The 18,163-nt window shown below is 43.2% G+C and overlaps 1 long non-coding RNA gene across 1 annotated transcript in view; it reads left to right on the forward strand.

Annotated features, from left to right (window-relative positions):
* Positions 1-1,144: 1,144 nt before the first annotated feature.
* The window catches only part of LOC141209059 (uncharacterized), a 344,732-nt gene continuing 327,713 nt past the window's right edge, over positions 1,145-18,163 (forward strand). Inside the window, exon 1 of the long non-coding RNA XR_012279367.1 lies at positions 1,145-1,233. This is a non-coding gene — a long non-coding RNA (uncharacterized lncRNA). The remainder of the gene's footprint in view (positions 1,234-18,163) is intronic.

Raw genomic sequence — 18,163 nt, forward strand, 5'->3', positions numbered from 1 at the left:
AGAGACTGTCCCTGTCACTTGCCGAGACTACCTGCCCGTCTTCCCTGGGAGCCACCCGCTTCCTTACAAGGACCGCCCCCTTGTATAGTTGCTCAGAGGTTCCGCCTCCCAGACCCGTTACACAGGGGTTTTCCCAGTTGGGAGGACGAGTGAAGTTATAAATAGAAGGAGTACTTCCTGGTTTAGTCAAATAGGGGAATATAGTTGAAAGAGTTGGAACATTTAAGCATGTGCAGGAGGGATAACTGAGAGAAGTGGAGAAGTTCAGGGCAATTTGGCTGAAGGTCAACAGTGATGCAGAGAGAGAGGAGACGATTGAATAGAAACAGATTAGGCCTGGAGCCTGAGAAACTACGAGGAGCATGCTGAAGGGTAGGATATACAGTATGCGGACGTCTGCCACTTGTTCAGTGGGATGCTGAAACAGCAGAATAGTGGGTCAGGAAGCATGAAAACTGTATTGGAAGAGGACGGCATTACAGAGCCTGAGTTAACAGAGACTGCAGGGAGTGCAGTGTCCATTTTAGGACATGATCAGATATCAAAGTCAAATATCAGAATAATGTCAGTTTGAGGCTAAATACCCTGTCTGAGAACTGACTTTGATATATGACTTTAATAAGTGACTTTGACACCTGACTTTGATATGTGACTTTGACATCTGACTTTTACAACTGATAATAATAATAAAAAAAGTCACTGCTCGCTGCTGGGGTTTGAACCCAAATCTCTATGTTTAGAATCCAGTGCACTTATCATTGAGCTTCAACTGAGTGGATAGCTCAATGGTAAGTGCACTGGCTTCTAGACATAGAGTTCTGAGTTCAAGCCCGAGCAGCAAACAGTGACTTTTTCATTATTATTATTAAGTTGTAAAAGTCACTTATCAAAGTCACTTATCAAAGTCAGTTGTCAAAGTCACATATCAAAGTCAGTTCTCGGACAGGGTATTTAGCCTCAAACTGACATTATTCTGATGCTTGACTTTGATTTCTGATCATGCACTAAAATGGACACTGTAAGGGAGAGCTCAGGATGAGCAACAGAACATGTGCTGTACTGTATCTGCTATTGAAACTGTGACTGCTGTGTCACAATGTGCTGTGACCGAAACTGAACTGGAAGAGTTAAGTAAAGTTATTCTGTTGAAAAAGGAGCAAAGAGTCTGTGCTTCATTCTCTGCCTGCAGCTGAAGTTGGAACTTTGGAGCAGATGGGACTCTCAGGGAAGGCTGTGAGTTTTATTCAGTACACACAAACTATAAGACAGACTGAACATTATTTATTCTTTGTGGGGAGTCAGGGTGTGGGAGCACAGCAGCAGCCCCTCACCATAACTACCACCCTGCGTCGCTCAGAACCATATAAAGTGACACAAGTCAGATTTGAAAAATATAGCCTGGTCAGGAAGGTGAAAGCTGGCTTAGGAGGGCTATCTATCATAGGAACTTTAAAAAAATGAGGGCCAGCAAAGCAATGCCATTGTAGGTTTTTGCAGTATAGGAATAGGAGATCAAAGTGCATAGTTCATTCCACATAGCGATAGAAAAAATACCTAATGTTGTTGTAGTCTACTACTGCAGTGCTAAAACACACATTGAAAATGCGAGTGATAGTCTCAGTCTGTGAATAATATTTCAAAGATTCAAGTGATATAGGGAAGTGCTGTATCTGCATAGTAACTCAGTGTGACTGTGAATTGATTGGTCTGTGATATAATGTAGTACCAACACCCTAATAACAGCATTTTTTTTATTTTTAACATATTGTAAAGGAGGGCATTTTAAACCCCTTAACGTCCGCCGATACACCTTTTTATGGCAGTCGTTAAGGGTACTTATTCCTCGGCGCTGCTCTTTCACCGCGGCGATTCCCGCGGATGTCAGCTGTATATGACAGCTGACACCCTCCAATATCGGCCCCGGCCTGTTTTGAAGCCAATCAGGGCCGATTAACCCCTTAAATACCGCTGTCAATCGTGACAGCAGTATTTAAGTGTTACAAGGGGGTCACTAGACCCCCTTAGTAACCATCGGACCCCGGCGATGAGAATCATGGGTCCTGATGGTTACTATGGTACCCCGAGGTCATGTGATGACCTCAGGGTATAGTGGCCTGTGAGATCCAGCTATAAGATGGGTCTCACAGGCTGAGTCAGTGAGTCACTGACAGTCATATGCACTGCAGTAAACAAGTACTGCTGTGTATGAGACCAGTGATCAAAGTGAAAATTATACATGTCCCACAGTGGGACTTGGTGAAATAGTAAAAAAAAAGAAATAAAATATGAAAACCATAAAAAAAGACACAGAAAAGTGCACACAAATCACGAAAATCTGTTTCACCACTCAAAACGCAGCATTTGTGATAAAACAAAAATAAACAAAAAAAAGTACACAGAATTGGTATCGCCGCATCTGCAATGACCCGCTCTATAAAACTGACACGTTATTTATTCCATATGGCGAACGCCGTAAAAAAAAACACTCCAAAAATGTAGCTTTTTCATTGTGTTGACTTACAAAAAAGTGAATAAAAAGCGATCAAAAAGTCGCATGTAAAAAAAAAATGTATAAACAAAAATGCCAAATCGTCCCGCAAAAAAAAAAAACAAGCCCTATTATGGCTCATTGGCCAAAAAAATAAAAAAGTTACAGCTCTCAGAATATGACGATGCAAAAACAAATTTGTTTTTGTAAAATATTGTTTTTAGTCTGGAAAAATAGGAAAGCATAAAAAAATATATAAATCTGGTATCGCTGTATTTGTACCGACCCGATGGACAAATCGGTCTTATCACTTTTACCGCTCGGTGAACGGCGCAAAAAATAAAACCAATAACTGAATTACTGGTTTTTGTTCATTCTGTGCTTGAAAAATTTGAATAAAAAGCGATCAAAAAATATTATGCACCCCAAAATGGTACCAAAAAAATCTGCAACTCGTCCCGCAAAAAATAAGCAATCATACAGCTCTGTTCGACAAAAAATAAAAAAGTTACAGCTCTCAGAATATGCCGACGGAAAAAAGTACTTTTTTTACTGTGTGACAGCAGCAAAACCTAAAAAAAAAAACATATAAATCTGGTAAGTATCGCTGTAATCGCACTGACCCAAAGAATACATCCGCCTTATTACTTATTCCTCATGGTGAACTGTGCAAAAATAAAAATAAGAACTATTCTTGTACTGTTGTCAATTTGTTCATTCTGTCGCCCAAAAATTAGAATAAGGCTCGGCTCACATTTATCCTGCGCTCTCCGCTGAGCGCTTACATTGCGGTTTCCGTGTAAACTCTCCAAAACTGCAATTCAGACAAAACCCTGGATGGAACCACTCACTTATGAGCAGATGGAGGCACTTTGGACTAGTCTGTGTTCCGGCTGTGTCCCATCATTTTAGATGTCTTTTTAGTGCACAAGTTTAGGCGACCACAAAGTAAGTAATAAAAATGCCTTAAAACGTTCTCTCTCTCTCTCATTATTCTGGCATTTGGCAAATATGAAAAATTCTGGTAATCCTAATTGACCTAAAACGGGAAAGATTTATTCTGATTTCATGTGAACTATTGAGAAAACATACATATGTTTCTTTTTCTATAGTGTATGTAAACTTCTGGGTTCAACTCTTTATATGTCTATGTATGTATGTACGCCTCTTCATGAATCAGGATTGCTGGACAAGTGGCGTACACCTCTGTGTGTGCTTCACCACAAATCCTACTCCAGTCCCTGCTAGAGTAAGGTTTGTGGGGTAGCGGATACCGTTGCTCGTCATGAATTTGACAAGCAGTGGTCGCCACGCTTCCGTCCTGCCCCAGCTCCATTCATTTTGATGGAGTTGGGAGAAACTGGCATGAAGATGCCAATAGTCACTCTGAGTTGCTCCTGAATTTTGTGCCTTTTTCAAAGCTTTTGCTACAGAACTCTGGCATAAAAGCTTTGCTGTATCAGGTCTACAATGTTTTGGATGCGAGCATAAAAGAGTCAGTACTCTTAAAGAGTCGGTTCACTTATCTGTCAGAAAAGGAGGATCTCATAAAGCAGCTGGCAAAGGCTAATGTTCATCTTCAACAAGCCAATGCACTACAGTGTCAGGTGTATGAGGAAGCTGTGAAAGCCTAGAGTGAGACTAATCTGACGAGTGGGCTGAGATGCTGTCCCCCTTCTTACCCGGGGAACCCCAAAAGGCTTTCTTTGACTAGAGCTACAGGATTCAAACTGTATGTCAAGCTTAAAGGTGAAATTCTGGCCTGGCATGGCATTACTTTGGCCGTCTGAGCACAGTGAGCCTACACTGGGGAATATAATCCTAAAAAGCCAGCCAGATCACTAATGTATGATTTGTTCCTCTTCACCAATAAATGGTTGTAGTCTGAGGAGCTCACAGAAGGCCAAATGGAGGAGCTAGTGTTTTGCAACCATTTTATCCATGCAATGCCTGTAAGGATAATTTCATAGATTTTAAGGTTGAATGTAGTCCATTGCGTTCAACCTATAACCTAACATGTTACTCCAGAGGAAGGCATATGCTAATTGCCCCATGTTGGAGGAAAAAATACTTCTCTACTCCACGTGGCAATCAGACTAGTTCCCTGAATCAACATCCTAGGTACAGAGTTGCATAGTTATAGTTATATAGTTATACAGACCCAAAAAGTGTGGATGAGCTTGTCCTTTTTGGTGCCCCTCTATCGCTATGCTTTTAATTTATCCCTGTATCTGTGATTCATACCCTTTCTTGTAATTATAATAATTAATACAATATTGTTATTCTTCATTAATTAATTGTACTCTGACTCGAAGTGTGTTCCTCTCGTTCTCTATTTATTATGTTTACGTTCTTGGTCCATAATACTTCTTTATAGGTCCTTTATTGGGTTGTTATCAAATAATTTTTGACATATTTTATACCCTGATTCTCTTCCTATCTGTTATAGGCTAAAAATAGCAGCCCTTAGCTGCCCCCGAAATGGCATTTGATCTTTGAATGGGATTAGGGGTAATGGGATTAGGTAATGGGATTAGGTGTCGCTGACACCAAACCCTAGGTTTAGTAGTGAAGAGGTGTCAGCCAGACACCCTCTTTACTAAACCTGTAGGTAAATAGTTAAATAAGCACACACACCGAGAATAAAACACTTTATTTAAAATAAAACAGACTTATTCTTTAATCATATAAATTAACCAATATACTCACCCAAGGTCCCATGGTAATCCAAGGGTTAAAGCGATGTCCCAAGTTTCTTTTTTCAAATATCTTTATTTAGCGCCAAAAAAAAAATTGCTGAACAAAAACGCATGCAAAAATGCATCAAAAATGCGGCAAAAAACACGTTATTTCCGCAGTGTTTTGGCTGCCAAGAGATGCAGAAACCTTGCAGAAATTTCTTCAATCAAATACTCAACGTGCACACATAGCCTCAAAAAGTACACATTTGCGTACTTCAGTGTATCATTCCCAGCATGGTTCAATAGGACATTGAAAGGGATGCCCAGAATGTGCTTGATAAAGATGGGGAAAGACTGTGATTGTCTTTTACCCTATTGTAAATGTTTTGTTTTTCTTGTTTTTCTCTGTAAAAGAGGTTCTGAAGGCTTCCACAAGGTAGACATAGCTAAATAGACATGGGAACAAGAGGGAACACCTCACAGAAGCGTGATTGAACATATAGCTCAAATGCAGGAAAAAATTCCAACAGTAATTCCAATTGTCCAAGAGCATATACAGCGGGGTTGATAAGCTCAGGCCAGAATCTTCAATAAGTCTGCTGCAGTGTCAGATGCATTCATCGAGTTCAACAGTTTGTTCTGGTGCCAACAGTTAAGAGTAAGTTTTTGCAAAATGGCTATTTCCATATGAGATCAAAGAGAAAGCAAATGATATGCGTTTTCAGGTTTATGAACCAGGGAAAAGAAAGCCGCTCCAAATATCAATTTAATGAAACCCTGGACGGACCAAGAGGTTCTGTCTTCTGTAAATCAACCTAAAGAGTTACCTAGCCATGTTTTACCACCAATGTATATTTCAGGAACCTTGTCTGCAGTCCAAACTCAAAAGAAGTAAAAGAGTTTAAATAAAGCACACATGTCAAACTCTGGCCCGCGAGCCAAATCTGGCCCACATGGTGAATATATTTGGTCCACAATGCCAGTCGGCATTGGAGCACTATGTGAGGCCATTATACTGTATGGAGGACTATGTGGGGCCATTATTCTGTATAGAAGACTATGTGGGGCCATTATACTGTATGGAGGACAATGTGGGGCCATTATTCTGTATAGAAGACTATGTGAAGTCATTATACTGTATGGAGGTTGGCCCTAGACTTTGTCCAAGCTTTTAATTTTGGCACTCTGTGTATTTTGAGTTGGACATCACTGGTAAAAAGGAATAGAGAGATTTATTGGAAGCACCAGATCAAACATGTCTATTAAAACATGATATTGTGAGTGAGTCTAGCCAAACGGTTAAGTTAAGATCATATTGTTTACCAAAGGCCCAGAAAGATTATTTTAGAGGAAGTTAAAAAAATGTTGTCTCTCAGGGTAGTAGAAAAAACACAGCGGTTAGTCAAGCCCTATAGTCCTAAATCTCAAACCAGATGGCAGAATAAGGTTTGTTATGACTTTTGGTAGTAAAATTTAATATTAAAATTTGATACCTATCCAATACCCAGGGTTAAAGATTGGATTGAGGCCTGCCTGGTTTATAACTACTTTTAATCTCACTAAAGGCTATTGGCAGGTTCCTTTTAATTGAAGAGGCTAAGGAAAGGATTGGTTGTTTTTTTTTACTTCCGATGGCCAGTTTCACTATGTTCTTCCTTTTTGACATTATGCCCCATCCACCATCCAGAGGTTGATGGACCTAATTCTACAGCACCACAAAGAATATGCATCAGCATATCTAGATGATGTTGTCATGTTCAATTTAGACTGGGAATCTGCTCTACCTAAGGTACAACCATTTTTCTGCAGATTTAGGCCAGATTTACACATCTATAAAATACAGGTTGAGCTGGGATTGTAATACCTGGTCAAACCACTGGGTCTCCTAATCTGAGCTAACTGCATCATACTGTATATGTTTATGAGGCAGCTAGTTCATTTTCTGGAGGCCCAGCAGTTGTAGATATCAGAATCCCAGCTCGATCTGTGCTTTATGGACACGTGAAACCTGCAGTACTAGTCTAAGTAGCAAAATTGTGACATTTTCCTTAACCATTTAGCTGAAAAACAGCCTAGTGCTTATCCAGTTAAAACATTTTATTAACATTCTTTATGTTCTCAGCAAACTTAATCACACGAAGGAGTGAGAATCAAGGAAATAATCCACATATTTACCTAATCTGCAACACTAGAATCAATGTATATATTGCAAGGAAAATCTTCAAATATAGGTCAGGTGTTCTTTAATCATTGAGCTCAATGAATAAGTGAATAATTTAGCTCCACTGGTGGAAGTAAAGACTTGGATCAATTGTCCGCTACGTGAAGAATATTTACATCTACCAATGTAACTCTCTTTCAAAGATAAAAAAATGAGAAGTAAGAGTGTTTTCTGCACAACCTTAATAGCTTTTATTCCTCTTTCACTACAAAATATCTGGAAATGTACCATATTCATTTATAGTTTGTTGACTTAGGACTAGTGTAGCTCTCTATCATATGGGCATAGTATGCTGTTTTATTTATTCTCACTACATGTTTATGTAGGAATTAGTGTTGAGCGAATTTGTTCGGCGAATGTTCGAAAGTTTCAAATTTGTCACGAATATGGCACATTCGGATTTGTGATCGGAAAGGCGAGCAAATTTTCTTAAAATCGGAAAAGTTTGACAAATTTGTGCGGGACCATGAATACACGGCAACCACAGCGTTTTGAACAGTTTTGTTGGCATAGTGCAAGTGTATGATGAGCGGTGACATGTGCCAGGTGACTGTGGGGGGTGTGGAGAGCTTAGAACATGTCAGATCAGGGATGCACTGTTTTGTTTTTTTTCCTGTGGACGGTAACTTTAACTGAGGAAACCACGGCCAGCCAATCATAGCGCAGGAAGCATCTACACTGTCCAGACATAAGGGCTTCTGCAATTGGCTGCAGAAATCATATGTCCTGTCAATATAAAAAGTGGCCATGTTACCTCAGCGCCATTATATCCATGTCACTGCTATAGACAGACGCAGCTCAGTGTTCTCCTGTGTAATGAGGGATATTAGCTAGATAGATGGGCGCATGTGTGGTAGTCAGATAGTGTAGATAATTGCTGGCCTGTGTACCTCTGCAACCACTGGTGCAGCACATTTTTGGTGTTCTTGTGCAAGTACTGAGGTTCTGACAGAAACAGAGGGCCCATGCCATGCAAAAATGCTGTGCACCGCTGGTATACAGTGCCTTGTGAAAGTATTTGGCCCCCCTGAACTTTTCTACCTTTTGCCACATTTCTGGCTTCAAACATAAAGATATAAAATTCTATTTTTTTGGGAAGAATCAACAAGAATTGAGACACAATTGTGAAGTGGAACGAAATTTATTGGATATTTTAAACTTTTTAAAAAAATTAAAAACTGAAAAGTGGGGCGTGCAATATTATTCGGCCCCCTTGAGTTAATACTTTGTAGCGCCACCTTTTGCTGCGATTACAGCTGCTAGTCGCTTGGGGTATGTCTCTATCAGTTTTACACATCGAGAGGCTGAAATTCTTGCCCATTCTTCCTTGCAAAACAGCTCGAGCTCATTGAGGTTGGATGGAGGGCGTTTGTGAACAGCAGTCTTCAGCTCTTTCCACAGATTCTCGATTGGATTCAGGTCTGGACTTTGACTTGGCCATTCTACCACCAGGATACGTTTATTTTTGAACCATTCCATTGTAGATTTTGCTTTATGTTTGGGATCATTGTCTTGTTGGAAGATAAATCTCCGTCCAGGTCTCAGGTCTTTTGCAGACTCCAACAGGTTTTCTTGCCACTCTTCCATAAAGGCCAGATTTGAGCAGTGTACGACTGATTGTTGTCCTATGGTCAGACTCTCCCACCTCAGCAGTAGATCTCTGCAGTTGATCCAGAGTGATCATGGGCCATTTGGCTGTATCTCTGATCAGTCTTCTCCTTGTTCCAGATGAAAGTTTAGCGTGACGGCCGGGTCCTGGTAGATTTGCAGTGGTCTGATACTCCTTCCATTTCAATATGATCGCTTGCACAGTGCTCCTTGAGATGTTTAAAACTTGGGAAATCTTTTTGTATCCAAATCCGGCTTTAAACTTCGCCACCACAGTATCTTGGACCTGCCTGGTGTGTTCCTTGGTCTTCATGATGCTCTCTGCACGTGAAACAGAACCCTGAGACTATCACAGAGCAGGTGCATTTATACAGAGACTTGATTACACACAGGTGGATTCTATTTATCATTACCAGTCATTTAGGACAACATTGGATCATTCAGAGATCCTCACTGAACTTCTGGAGTGAGTTTGCTGCACTGAACGTAAAGGGGCCGAATAATAGTGCACACCCCACTTTTCAGTTTTTAATTTTTTTAAAAAGTTTAAAATATCCAATAAATTTCATTCCACTTCACGATTGTGTCCCACTTGTTGTTGATTCTTCCCCCAAAAATGTGAATTTTATATCTTTGTTTGAAGCCTGAAATGTGGCAAAAGGTAGAAAAGTTCGAGGGGGCCAAATACTTTCACAATGCACTGTAGATCTCCATGTCTTAGTATACCTTGAATCTTTTTTTGCACTTGCTAATGTGATAAAGCAAGCGCAGTGCACCTTTTCATTTAGTGGGGTTGAAATTGTGCTCTGCACAGTCCGCAGAGCTTCTTATTGCAGAGCACAAAATCTTTTTTTTTTTCTGTTGCTATTGTGATATTGAAAGCTGTGTGCCCTAAAGTTTTTTTAAGTGTCAGATACTATTTTAGACAGTGGGGATGGTGTTTTGAGGGTGATGAGCTGTGTTGCTTTTACGCCAAACATATAGTTTTGCATTGTGGCCAAAAAGTTTGATTTTGGTTTCATCTGACCAGAGCACCTTATTCCACATGTTTGGTGTCTCCCAGATGGCTTGAGGCAAACTTCAAACGAGACTTTTTATGGATATCTTTGAGAAATGGCTTTTTTCTTGCCACTCTTCCATAAAGGCCAGATTTGAGCAGTGTACAACTGATTGTTGTCCTATGGACCGACTCTCCCACCTCAGCTGTAGATCTCTGCAGTTCATCCAGAGTGATCATGGGCCTTTTGACTGCATCTCTGATCAGTCTTCTCCTTGTTCCAGATGAATTTTAGAGGGACTGCCGGGTCTTGGTAGATTTGCAGTGGTCTGATACTCCTTCCATTTCAATATGATCGCTTGCACAGTGCTCCTTGAGATGTTTAAAACTTGGGAAATCTTTTTGTATCCAAATCCGGCTTTAAACTTCGCCACAACAGAATCTCGGACCTGCCTGGTGTGTTCCTTGGTCTTCATGATGCTCTCTGCACTTGAAACAGAACCCTGAGACTATTGTGGCACCCCAGGTCTGGTCGCCACAGTGGCAGCAATGTCATGTCTGAGAGCAGGTGGGAGGTTCCCTGGTTGGGGACAATTAGCATGCAGCACCTCCTGCCTCAGTCCAGGGAGGGGAGAAACCTGCCCTTCATAAACTGGATCTGGGGCGGGGTTAGTCAGAGAAGTCCAGCCAGAGAGAAGTTCCAGACAAGTTGAAGATAGGGACAGGTCAGCAGCAGTCTGAGGAGTCCCTGTAGGCAGAGGAGGAACACGAGGCCAGGATGGGAACTAGCAGAGTTCGTCCTGACCAGAGACTTACTAAGCCGGACACTGGAGTCCGAGGCTGTGAGGGTTATAAGCCCAGCAGCAGAAAACCACCACGCAGGGGACTTCAAGTCCTCTGGCCCAAGGAAGCCCGGAGTCTCAGCCACAAGAGAGGGACCACTACTGCCGTGGAGGGGTGAGAAGTACCGAAGGCCTGAGTCGCCAGTCATACGGGTGAGAACAACACGGTATACTCAGGAACGTGGGCTACCACTACACTACAGCGGGATAGCCAAGAAAGAGTGAAGTCAGCACGGTAGGCCTACAAACTCCCCCTGACCACCTGACCAGCGGGATTTCCCAGTTGCTCTCAGACTGACCAGGCCTCCATTGTTACCCTGTATTCCGAACGGGTCCCTTAATACCACCAACAGTAAAGACCCTGAATTGCATGACAGACTCCGTGTGGTTACTGCTGCTCCCGCGCACCATCACCCCCAACATCCCTACTTACTGCCCTGAGGCTATACTCCTCCCGTGGGGAATCATAGAATCATAGAATCATAGAATGGTTGAGTTGGAAGGGACCTCCTGGGTCATCTGGTCCAACCCCCTGCTCAAAGCAGGATTCACTAAATCATCTCAGACAGATGTCTGTCCAGCCTCTGTTTGAAGACGTCCATTGAAGGGGAACTCACCACCTCTCGTGGCAGCCTGTTCCACTCATTAATCACCCTAACTGTCAAAAAGTTTTTTCTAATATGTAATCTGTGTCTCCTCCCATTTAGTTTCATCCCATTGCTTCTAGTCTTTCCTTGTGCAAATGAGAATAAAGATGATCCTTCTACAATGTGACAGCCCTTGACATATTTGTAGACAGCTATTAAGTCTCCTCTCAGTCTTCTTTTTTGCAAGCTAAACATTCCCAAATCCTGCAACCGTTCCTCATAGGACATGGTTTGCAGACCAGTCACCATTCTGGTCGCTCTTCTCTGAACTTGCTCCAGTTTGTCTATGTCTTTTTTAAAATGTGGTGCCCAAAACTGTACACAGTATTCCAGATGAGGTCTGAACAAAGAGGAGTAAAGACCGATAATGACTTCACGTGATCTAGACTGTATGCTTCTGTTAATACATCCCAGAATTGTATTTGCCTTTTTTGCTGCTGCATCACACTGTTGACTCATGTTTAGTCTATGATCTATTAGTATACCTAAGTCTTTTTCACATGTACTGTTGCTTAGCTCTATTCCTCCCATTCTGTATATGCTTTTTTCATTTTTATTGCCCAGATGTAGTACTTTGCATTTTTCCCTGTTAAAAACCATTCTGTTGGTTGCTGCCCACTGCTCCAGTTTATTTAGGTCTTTTTGAATCCTCTCTCTCTCTTCTCTAGTATTAGCTATCCCTCCTAGCTTTGTGTCATCAGCAAATTTAATCAGTTTACCCTCAATTCCTTCATCTAAATCATTGATAAAGATGTTGAACAATACAGGTCCCAGGACGGAGCCCTGTGGTATCCCACTTGAGACATTCATCCAGCTGGATGTGAAGCCATTTACAACCACCCTTTGAGTCCGATCACTAAGCCAGTTATGAATCCACCTAACAGTTGCCTGGTCCATTGCATACTTGGTCATTTTTTCAATAAGGATAGTGTGAGATACTTTGTCAAATGCTTTGCTGAAGTCAAGATATACTATATCTACAGCATTTCCCTGATCCACCCAGTCAGTGATTCTGTCATAGAAGGAAATTAAGTTAGTCTGACATGACTTGTTAGTTACAAACCCATGCTGACTCTGGTTAATCACTTCATTCTTATCCATGTACTTACATACATGTTGTTTAATAATTTGTTCAAAGATCTTTCCTGGTATAGAAGTCAGACTCACCGGCCTATAGTTCCCTGGGTCCACCTTCTTCCCCTTTTTGAAGATAGGAACAACATTTGCTCTTCTCCAGTCTTCTGGGACTTCTCCTGTTCTCCAAGAATTTTCAAAGATTATGGAGAGTGGTTCTAAAATTTCTTCTACGATCTCCTTCAGTACTCTGGGGTGTAATTCATCTGGACCTGGAGACTTGAACTCATTTATGTTAGCTAAATATTCCCTCACAATCTTTCTGTTTACAGATAACTTTGATTCCTCTATTCCTTTAAAAGGACAGTGAAGATCAGTTGATGTTACATTTTCTTTCTGAGAGAAAACAGATGCAAAATAGGAATTAAAAAGTTCGGCCTTCTCAACATCCTCTCTTACCATTTCTCCATTTTCATCCTGTAAAAATCCTATAGCATCTTTGACTTTTCTTTTACTTTTGACATACCCCCAAAATCCTTTTTTATTGCTTTTGACATCTCTTGCAAGCCTTAATTCATTGTCAGCTTTAGCTAACCTGATACGTGCCCTACAGGATCTGCAGACTGCATTATAATCTTCTTTAGATATGCCTCCCTCTTTCCATTTAATAAACATTTCTTTCTTTCTTTTTAGCATGTGTTTAAGTTCTGTGTTCATCCATCCTGGTTTCCTTAAATGCTTCCCATTCTTCCTACTTTTCGGGATTGTTAACGATTGTGCTTTGAGAATCTCATTTTTAAAAATTTCCCATCCTTCCTGGACATTTTTGTCCTTAAGGACATCCAGCCATTGGATCCCTCCTATTCTCTTTCTGAGTCTCATAAAATCTGCCTTTCTAAAATCTAACCTTGAAGTTTGAGTCTTCACATGTCTTCCTCCTCTAGTTATCCAAAATTCTATAATAGCATGATCGCTGCCTCCTAGGGTCCCAGCCACCTTTACCTCCTCAACCATTTCCTCCCTGTTTATAAGGATTAGATCCAAAGTAGCAGATCCCCTTGTTTTCTCCCCTACCTTTTGGAAGATAAAGTTGTCAGCAAGAGAAGATAAGAATTTGCTTGACCTGTTAGTTTTACTTGAGAGAGATTCCCAACAAATGTCTGGATAGTTGAAATCTCCCATGACCACTACGTCATATTTTTTGGAGAACTTGGTCATTTGATACATAAAGAGTTCATCCATATCTTCAGCTTGCCCAGGTGGCCTGTAGTAAATGCCTACAATGGTGTCCTTTCCGTTGTTCTCTCCTTGTATTCTTACCCAAACAGTTTCCACAGAACTCCCAGTCTCTGAAGCTTCAATCTCTGTGCAGATATACGCTTTTCTAACATACAATGCAACACCTCCTCCTCGTTTATCAAGTCTGTTTCTTGCAAATAAGTTGTATCCTTTTAGCCTTTTATTCCAATCATGTGTATCGTCCCACCAAGTTTCAGTGATTCCAATGACATCATATTCCTTTTCCTGCATTAGTAGTTCCAATTCTCCTTGTTTGTTGCGCATGCTTTGTGCATTTGTATAAAAACATTTTAGTTTGTGATTGGTTTCTCTTCCTCCCATATTTTTATTTAGATTTTTTTGTCTTTGTTCTTCTTTTCCACTTCCAGTAGCAGAGATCTCAATAGTATTTGTCAGCTGTATGGCTTTTTCTGGCCTTTTGCTTCCCTTCCCACATTGTTCTAGTTTAAAGCTCTTCTGATGAGTGTAGCAAGGCGACTTCCAAATACATGTTTTCCAGTCTTCGTAAGGTGCACCCCATCTGTAGCAAGTAGTCCATCGTATAGGTAATTCATTCCGTGATCCAGAAATCCAAATCCTTGTTGACGGCACCATCGACGTAGCCAGTTGTTCACCTGTAGAATCTTATTCCACCTCATTGTTCCATGGCCATCCACTGGGAGGATGGATGAGAAGACCACCTGCGCTCCCAATTCTTTCACTTTCTTGCCTAAGTCTTCAAAGTCACTGCAGATGGGAGTTATACCATTCTCTGCTGCATTCCCAATACCGGCCTCAGCGGTCTGCCCTGCAGCGGCGGTACACCCTGATCGCAATCCACGGGTGGCGTAGTCGGACATTCAGCTTATAGACTGCCATTTAGTTTGACTACCCTGAGCCACGGGACCCAGTCACCGCCATGGTGAATACAACCCCCAGCATCTACAAAAAGGTCCGGTTCCGGGTTCCACACACACGGCCCAGGGGGCGCGTCACTATCGTAGAGCAGGTGCATTTATACGGAGACTTGATTACACACAGGTGGATTCTATTTATCATTACCAGTCATTTAGGACCACATTGGATCATTCATAGATCCTCATCTGGAGTGAGTTTGCTGCACTGAAAGTAAAGGGGCCGAATAATAGTGCACGCCCCTGACGCGCCCAGGGGATGGAGACGACTCGGCGCCCGGGCCTTGTTGTTGCCTGACCTTGGGGGATGTCGCGGTGGCCAGCTCCCGGGCCCGTACCCTGGGGTCACTCTTAAAAGAAAGGGGGGAAGGTGTATGGGATAGGGAAAGTTCGTGACGCCACCTGTGGTGTCTGGTGAGGATCAACAGCGCTGCGACAGTCCTCTGAGGCCGGTGTTCAGGCAGCTTAGTTGGTGCGGCTCCCTACAGGTGGAGTGGGGCCTCAGGGCAGCGTAAGTGTAGGGATGCAGGACAGAGGGGACCCAGCTGGGTCAGAGGAAGAATAGAAGAATAGGCACGCACACCGGAGTTCACTTCAGTACCTTTACTGGTGGTGTTTCTGGCATGGTCCAGGGTACTTCAGGGTGAAGGATGCATATCAGGACTCTCCCCAGTGAGTGGGTGTGGGGCCTCCTGTTCCTTGCCTTTCCTTGATAAGTTTCTGACCAGCCTGGAGCTAGGCCTAACTTGGTCTCTGTCGTGCACCTGCTGACCTGGTGGTAGGGCCTGGTCTCTTGGGCCTCCGTGACTCCTGACCCTGGTATGTAATCAGCTTTTGGTGTTCCTGGGACATATAGTTCACCAGGGGTTCCGGTTATTTCTGCTGGATGTAAGGAATTCCTGCAGATGCGGACCCGGTGTCCGGTAAATGGTTTTGGGGTGAGCTAGTTAAGCTCCTCTGCCCCCTATGTTGCTTGCTTACTCCGCTCGCCTTCGGCCACACTCGGGGCCCTCACTAGGCTTCACACGGACAGTAGGCCTCGCTACTCTTCACCGCTCTTTTGGCGTCGGCACGCCCTAGGCTCACTAACTCGAGCTCTCTGAGTCTGGACTGAACTGACTGAGCTCCACTGCAGGCTAGCTTCTGCAGGAGCTCCTCTCAACAGACTGACTTTCTCACAGACTGACCTTCTCACAGACTGTAGACTCTAGACTGTAGACTCCAGACTCAGCTGCCTAACTCCACCCTCCAGTATATATATCCCTATCCGGGCTCCCTCTGGTGGTCTGAGGTGGTAGGGTGGAGGTGTGTGAATGCTATGAGGGCCTCATGTGGAGAAGTCCGTCCATGCACCCCTCTGGGATCTGTGGCACCAAGGCGCAGCAGGGCGCCACATTGCCCCCTAGCAAAGCTCAGTACTCCCAGACTGAAGTAATTTTTTACAACAGGTGACAACAATAACTCTTCCCTTTATGGGAGGTACTTTGTTTGAACGTTGCATAATAAAAACATTATAAATAATACATATATACATACATACAATAAGCAACCTCAGAATTTAAGTCTGTTCCGGTGAGGTCCCCTGACAGGGTGTCCATCTCATGGGTAAAGTACAAGGTAGCTTGAGCGACCTGTCCAAAGCAAACCCTCAACATAGGCCCTGGGGTGGCTGCAGGGCATGGCGATCCTGAGTTGGACCTCCACTTCTGCCACGCCAGACAGGTTTTTGTTCTGAGGTCACCTAAAGGGGCACTCCAGGGAGTGCAATTATTTACAGCAAACAGTTTTTGGGCTGCACACAGTCCTCAGCCACAAAGTTCTTTATGTACCCTTACGGGTAACTAGAGATAACAAGGGAAGTGTCCATATCACTTAAATTGTCTATTAGTAAGGCAAAGCACATATCAAGATACACATACATGAAAATACACAAGACAATACCCCAGGGGCCACTATCTACACTGTCAGAGTTTCCTTCTCTATTCTCTGTATCTGACAGGGGTCTGACCTCGTGTGCTACGTGTCGACCTACGTGGTACTGGGATGCGCGAGGCACTAGTATTTGCACTACCTCCCATTCTGTCAGTTCAAAGTGTTGGGGGACTGCAGGATTGCCTTAACCTCTGTACGGGACTGGAAAGTATACCATTGGCTGGGCCTTCTTGCTCTGCTCCAACTGGGGATCCTTCCTCCGGGGATTCTTCTTGAGCAGGCTCTTCTGAAGCACTTACAGGCTCTACTTGCTGTGGAGGGTCTTCTGGCTGTTGAAAGAAGTGGATCACAGGTATTATTACTGCTCCTCCTAGTTGAGGCCAATCTGCCGGGAAATCTCCTAAGTCACTATGGAGTACTGCTTCTTTAGGCTCCTCCAGTACGGTGAGAGGCACTTCTTCTTGGGGCTTTAGCAGGTCTGGACACAACTTCAGATGGTCTCTAGATACTGTTGCAGTCGTTATTCCTCCGTCTTTGCTAATCAAACAGGTCTTCTTGTTATCAAATCTTGAATTTAACACAGTATAGGGTTCTCTCTCCCACTGGTCATCAAGTTTGTGGTTTCTCCTTTTCCTCTTTAACACCACTTCTCCTGGTGTGAAGGGTTCTGCGGGTGCACTTTTATTGTAGTGGGCTTCCTGCTTGTCCCTTACCCGAGTGAGACTGTCTTCGACACAGGCCTGTAGTCTTCTCTACTGCTCCTGTCTGGTCGTGTCCCAGTCCTCAGTGGACATATCTGCTTCTGGTTCTACTACACCAAGCTCCAGGTCCATGGGCAACTTCCCGGGTCTTGCTCGCATGAGATATGCTGGAGTACAATTGGTGGAACTCACAGGTATGTGGTTGTACAGATCTACCAGGTCAGGTAGTAGGTCTGGCCACTGATTTCTCTCCTCTAGTGGTAAGGTCTTCAGCAGGTCGATGACGATGTTATTCATCTTTTCACAGATACCGTTGGTTTGGGGGTGGTACGGTGTAGTCCGGATCTTTTTACACCCGTACAGATGGCAGAACTCCTTGAACAATTCGGCTTCAAAGGCTGGGCCTTGATCCATCAGCACATGCTCCGGGTATCCATGGGACCTGCCGTCAGATCCTTGATGGGGGCGACCACCAGGAACCGGGAGTAGTGATCCACCATGGTCAGGGCATAGGAATATCCTGACCTGCTGGGTGACAGCTTGACATGATCCAGGGCCACGATCTCCAAGGGACGAGTCATCTTGATGGGTTGCAGGCGGTGCCTTCTGGCTGCTCTAGTCTTTTCTTCTGAGGCTACAGGGTCCACAATTCCGGCACCACCTCTCAATGGAACTGCGCATTCCTACCCAATAAAACCGACACTTCAGCAGGGTTTCTAGCTTCTTCCAGCCAAAGTGCCCCGCCTGATCGTGGTAGGCTTCCAACACCATCTGGATGTC

Source organism: Phyllobates terribilis, unplaced genomic scaffold, assembly GCF_046119375.1.
Source record: "Phyllobates terribilis strain yellow unplaced genomic scaffold, ASM4611937v1 Scaffold_1__5_contigs__length_1240528914, whole genome shotgun sequence".
Classification (NCBI taxonomy): domain Eukaryota; kingdom Metazoa; phylum Chordata; class Amphibia; order Anura; family Dendrobatidae; genus Phyllobates; species Phyllobates terribilis.